Raw genomic sequence first — 6,886 nt, 5'->3', positions numbered from 1 at the left:
CAAACCGTGACCACTCCCCCAAAATCCACCACTAATAATCATCAATTCAATCAAAATCAATCTCAAAAACCTCATAACAATGTCTCAATCCAGGGATGACCACCCCAATCAAATAATAGGACTCCAAGAGACTTCACTCCTCTGGCTGAGCCTATTGAAATGGTACTTCAAAAACTTGTCCAAGCAGGTGTAGTGGTTTTTCCAATCACTCGCCCATTTGACCCCAATCAACCTAAACCAAGATGGTATAATGAAAATGAGTATTGTGAATACCATCGTATCAAGGGACATGATACACGAAAGTGTATGAAGCTAAAAATCTACATACAAGATCTCATTGATAGGGGTGAGATTGAAGTAGCAAACGCGAAACCTGGTAATAACAATGACAAAATTATAATCTACCAGGAACCATTCCCGAAGCATGATAAAGGAAAAGGCTCATCATCCAATGCAATGGGTTATGACTATGCTAATCACATAACCATCTTTGATTTCTTAGTAGATCGCATTGAACCTGCAGACACTCGTGTCAATGTCATAACCATCCAAGGAGTTAATCCTCCTTCTTCCCAAAGCAGACCAAATCCTGCTAGGATAGTCATTCAAGGTGCCACGCCTTCCACCTCCCATTTCCAGAATGACTGCAATGTGACTACACGCTGAGGTAAAGTCACCATCCAAGGAGTCCCTCCCCCACCAAACCCCCCACCCATGTCTTCCACCCATCGATATGACCTCCTTGACCAACTTGGGAAGACACCCGCACAAATTTCCATTTTGGAACTTCTCAAGACTTCCTCGGTCCATAAGGAAATTTTGGAACAAGCCTTTCCCGAATCATGCGTTCCTGATAACATCAATGCCACCCAATTCCAAGCCCTCATTGGAAACCTTGTTGCCCAGCAGCACCTTGTATTTACCTCCAAAGATGCTCTCGCAGATGAAGACCATAACAAACCTTTGCACATCAAAGCTCTTATCCACAAGCATAAGGTCAAACGTACCCTAATAGGCGGTGGATCCGGGCTTAATTTGTGTACATACAAATTAATAAAACAATTGGAACTTTCTGAGGATCTGATAGACACATCAGGAAGGATCACAATAAAGGCATATGATGATGCAGAAAGAATTTCAAAGGGCATGATCACCTTACCTCTTCAAGTGGGCCCCATTATAGTTGAAACCCCTTGCCATGTACTAGATCTTGATCTCCCCTATAACATTCTCCTCAAGCGGCCATGGATTCATTCCTTGCAGGCTGTACCCTCCACTTATCACTAATGCATCAAATTCCCCTATAATGGAAGAGAGATCACTATCAAAGGTGATCCCCAGCCTTTTCAATATTGCAAACTATTAGAGGGGAAGCATCTATATCATTGCCCACTAAATATACCCTCGCCAACGCCTCCATCTGACACATCAAATGTTGCCTCCACTTCATCACTACCAGATAATCAAATCAAGATCTTGGACAATGGCTCTGGACAATACAAATTGGAGGACGTCTTATTAATAGGCAAGCTCCCTCTCTCTCCTAAGTCATTTGGCAAACCAAAGGAGCTCAAAAAGGACCTGAAACTAGTCATGCAATGCCAAAATACCATCTTCCAGCAATGGGGCCCACTTAATGAGGAGAGCCTTGAAGTAGATGTGTCTTCCTGGTTGTACAGGGAAGAGGATGATGATCCAACGAAAATATCCAAAAAATGTACCCAAAAGCATCTGCCATGGTTGAAAGAATGGGTTACAAAGGACACAGCCTCGGACCAGAGGAGAAAGGAAGAAAAGTACCCATAAATCCTATCTCCTACAGATACAATAGAGGCTTGGGGTACACCCCGGTGCCTAAAATTACTATCACTGGTGCCCATTCTAGTCCTTCTTTGGATATCAAAAGTGCTGACAAAGAGGAATTCCATGAAATGCCCTATGAATACGAGAAAGATATCTTCTTTGACACTTACATCAATACCATCACCCCCGTAACCCCTCCCACTTCACAAGAGCTACATCTTGTCCATCCTGAACTCATTGACTGGGGCCAATGAGACAAACCCACTTTAGATATCTACGTCGACGATAATGCTCTCATTGCTCTCCTGACGGCACGAAACCTAGAAGATTGTAACAGAATCGAGGGTATTCAACTACATGAAAAGGGATACTTTGGTAGTCAAACCAATGCCCTTAGCCACAAAAAAGATAATAAAAGGAAAAGACATGATTCCCTAGGTGAAAACCTCCCTGAGGCACCTTTGGATGAACAAAAAATAAAAACAAAGAGCGTATCCGAAAGTGAAAACTTGAAAAAGGCACTTGACAATGAGGGACTTGACCTCCCTACCATTGGTTATCTTCCACAGGACAAATCAAATTTGCTGATAGAAGAAACAGACAGCATCAACATGGGCACCGAAGTCATTCCAAAAAATGTGCTCATTGCCAAATCCCTCACAGAAATAGAGAAACAAGACTTCATCAACTTCCTTACAGAGGTAAAAATCAATTTTGCATGGTCCTATTCCGATATGCCAAGGTTGGATCCTGCCTTAGTGGTTCACAATCTAGCCGTCCACCCAGACGCAAAACCTGTAAAGCAAAACTTGCACAAAATGCACCCACATATTGCACTCCTGGTCAAGGCAGAACTCCAAAAGATGTTAGAAGCAGAATTTATCAAACCAATAGACTACGCTGAATGGGTCTCTAACATTGTACCTGTCAGCAAACCTGTCGGGGGCATCCGCATCTGCACAGATTTATGAGATCTAAATAGAGCTTGTCCTAAAGATGATTTCCCGCTCCCCAATATAGACATGATTGTGGACCTTACAGCAGGACATGAAATGCTATCACTAATGGATGGTTTTTCCGGATACAACCAAATCAGGATAGCAGATGAGGATTAGCATAAAATTGCATTCACAACACCATGGGGTACTTTCTGTTATCGGGTCATGCCTTTTGGTCTCAAAAATGCTAGAGCTACATACCAACATGTTATGACAACAATTTTTCATGACCTCTTACACAAATTATGGAGGACTATGTGGATGATCTGCTAGGCAAATCCAAGACAAGACAAGAGCACATCCCTATTCTAAAATAGATCTTCGAAAGATTGGAAAAATAAAATACAAGCTGCACCTAAATCCTAAAAAGTGTGTGTTTGGCGTCACATCAGGAAAACTACTAGGATTCATTGTTTCCCGTAGAGGCATCGAGGTTGATCCCGCAAAGTTAAAAGCTATTATGGAAATGCCTCCGCCAAGAACTCTCAGAAAACTGTGCAGTCTCCAAGGAAAGCTCCAGTCTGTAAGGCGTTTCATTTCACTGCTAGCAGACAAGTGTCATCCATTTGCACACCTATTGCGTAAAGACACAAAATTCAAATGGGATTGCTTATGTCAAAAGGCCTTTGAGAAATTAAAAGAATATCTAGCATCACCTCTAGTTTTGATGCCACCTACCCCTGGAAAACTCCTCATTTTGTACATATGTGCTACTACATTGGCATTGGGGGCATTACTAGCGCAAATAGATGATCAAGGAAAGGAACACGCCATTTACTACATCAGTCGGACATTGGTAGGATATGAACTCAATTACACTCCCATTGAAAGAGCATGTTTGGCACTAGTGTTTAGCACATAGAAACTACGACACTATATGCTAAACAACAAGACAAAATTAATTGCTAAAATTGATCCACTTAAATATCTCCTGGCAAAAGCTGGTCTCACTGGTAGAACCGCCAAATGGGTCATACTCCTAAGTGAGTTTGACATCGAATATGTGGACAGAAAGGCAATCAAGGGACAAGTCATTGCAGATTAGTTGGTTGAAGCTCCACTTCCAGGTGACCATCCTATTCTCACAGAATTACCAGATGAGTTCATTATGACTATTTCCACATCCTCCACATGGTTATTATACTTTGATGGATCCTGCACCCAAAATGGATCAAGGGCAAGAATATTATTGGTCACACCTCAAGGAGATGGCATCCCCAAATCATACAAGATAGCCTTTGCATGTACAAATAACATAGCAGAATATGAGGCACTCATCACAGGTTTGTGTCTAGCTATCCACTAGAAAATAAAGGAGTTACAAGTTTATGGTGATTCTCAGCTCGTTATAAAACAAGTCAATGATGAGTACCAGAAAAAAGATGATAAACTCCTTCCTTACCATACCATGGTTGAAGATCTTAAGAAACATTTCACAACAATCACATTTAATCAAATCCCTCGAACAAACAACAAGGTTGTAGATGCAATGGCCACCATTGGCTCCCTCCTTCAAATGCCAGCACACAGTCAGAAGTGTGAGTTATTGGTCGAGAAATTATTTGTACCAGCATATGACCTACCAGAGTTTGAAACAGTGTGTGTTCTCGTTGGTCCTAAGTCCCCTTGGTACCAAGAAACCTTCACTTTCCTCAAAGACAACACCATTCCCCCACATCTCACAAGAACCCAACAACAAACCTTCATCCGCCGATGTGCTCGTTACACCATCCTCGGCGACACCCTATTCAGAAGGAATTTTGATGGTTCCCTCCTAAGGTGTTTAGATAAACAAGAGGTGGAATGGGCATTACGCGAAGTACACGAGGGTATCTGTGGGGCACACTCAAGTGGGATCACATTGGCTAAAACACTTTTGAAAATAGGATACTATTGGCCTAAAATGGAAGAAGACGCATACAACTATGTGAAGAAATGCATCTCTTGCCAGCAACATGGCGACAGGATTCATGCACCATCACAAGAATTGCAGCCATTCATTACACCATGACCCTTCTCGCAGTGGGGGCTCGATCTCATTGGGAAAATCCACCCTTCATCTTCCAATGGACATAAATTCATTATCACCGCCACCGAATACTTCACCAAGTGGGTAGAGGCTATCCCTCTTACTTTCACCATCGGCAAGCAAATATCAAAATTCATCCTGAACTATCTAATCTCCCGGTATGGCATCCCAAAAGTTATTATCATAGATAATGGCAAACAATTTAAAAACCAAGATGTCAAAGAACTCTGCCAAAAATTCAACATCCAACGTCGTTTCTCCACCCCACATTATCCCCAAGGCAACGACCAAGCTAAGGCTTCTAATAAAACCTTAATCAAAATCGTCAAAAAGACAGTCAATGAAGCTGGCCGTGAGTGGAACCTCCAACTCCATCCTGCTTTGTGGGCCTACCACACCTCCATCCACACCCTCATAGGCGCCACCCCTTATTCCCTGGTCTTTGGCTCCAAAGCCATCCTTCCCCTTGAGATCGAGATCCCCTCGCTAAGGGTATCGCTGCAAGACATCCTACCAGAGGAAGAATATAGAGTTGCTTGCTTACAAGAGCTAGAATTGTTAGATGAAAGGTGCCTCAAGGCCTTGAACCATCTCTGGGTATATCAGAATCACTTGCAGATGAGTTATCACAAAAGAGTCAAAAACCGAGAATTCCAAGTTGGTGATCTTATCCTCCTGGAGAATCAAAAAAATCTACAAGAAAGAGAAAAGAAAGGCAAGTTCGAGCCTAATTGGCTTGGACCATATGTAATTACAGCAAAATATGGATCACAAGCTTATCAGTTGGCTACTCCTGAAGGCGATCCTTTGGATGATCCAATGAATATCATGCACCTCAAAAGATTTTATGCTTAGTCCTCAAAAAGTCTTAAATTGTCAAAAAAATCAAGAAAAAAATAAAAAAATAAAAATAAAAATGAGAAAAAGATCCTGAAAAAAATCATCACTTTGGTGAAAACCTGGCAAACAGGCGCCTTATGACACAAAAAAAATTAAAAATCAGAAAAAAGAAAGAAAAGGAATTCGTCCATTAATGAAAACCACTTTGTGGTGCTATGGACAAGTACCTTGGTGAAAACCTCTGCGCAGGCGCCAAGGTAAATAATCGGATCCACTGTCTATCATGTCGATACTACAAATCATCTACCATCCAGCCCACCCATGTGCAACATTCCTTCTTTTCCGCCTCCCAATAAAATATGAGTATGATGATGAGTCGTCGCCTAAGTCATGAACAAGGAATGTCCCATTAAAATTGAGCTTTTATACCTCTGTGTAAACTTCAAGAAGACTTGAGAAACAATCCCAAATCCACTAGTCACTCTCCAAAACCGTAGAATCACTTGCCTAATCCAAAAGCCCATTTTGCCCTAGGGATGACCCCTTCCTTTGCCTGGCAACCTAATCCTTCATCCTAGTTCTACTCTTGGCAAGAGGTATCATTTGGTCGCAAGGAAGTGACTTGTTAGATTTTGTTAGATCTTTTCATATAGACTTGCATCTTTTGCCCTACGATTGCCACTATTTACGACTGCCTAGGTTCTTCCATACCCAGGTACATTATGATAGGTGCATACTGGGGCATATTTCATAGTATGGCATGTTTGGGATCCCTCTTGTATAAACCGACGACCTGGTACTAGTGTTTATCAACACTTACCTTCTCATGTACAAGAGGTATCGGTGTGTTTGAGGGTTTCCTTGCACGAACCCACAACTTTGTATTAATGTTTCTTAACACTTGCATTGTTGTTTTGAAGAAATTCCCATTTGTCTACAGAGTTAGTCCACGCCCTGGGTTTCTCACGACATCCTAATTTCTATAATCAGTGGTGTAAGCCACTCAGGGCAACATCAAACTAGGTTGGCTCTCCACATTTGTTATGCACAAAATCTCACCATCATCCCATCAAAATCCTAAACTCAATAATCCCATGGAGTTCTCAATTTCTCCCACTTCCCATCTATTCCATATTCTTCTATCTAAGATCATTGTGTTATTATTGGCATATTCCCTATTTTTATTAATTCATTCACATCATGTAGAGTACATTTC

Source organism: Cryptomeria japonica, chromosome 11, assembly GCF_030272615.1.
Source record: "Cryptomeria japonica chromosome 11, Sugi_1.0, whole genome shotgun sequence".
Lineage (NCBI taxonomy): Eukaryota > Viridiplantae > Streptophyta > Pinopsida > Cupressales > Cupressaceae > Cryptomeria > Cryptomeria japonica.
The sequence above is the reverse complement of the archived record's forward strand: the minus strand, read 5'-3'. Positions refer to the sequence as shown.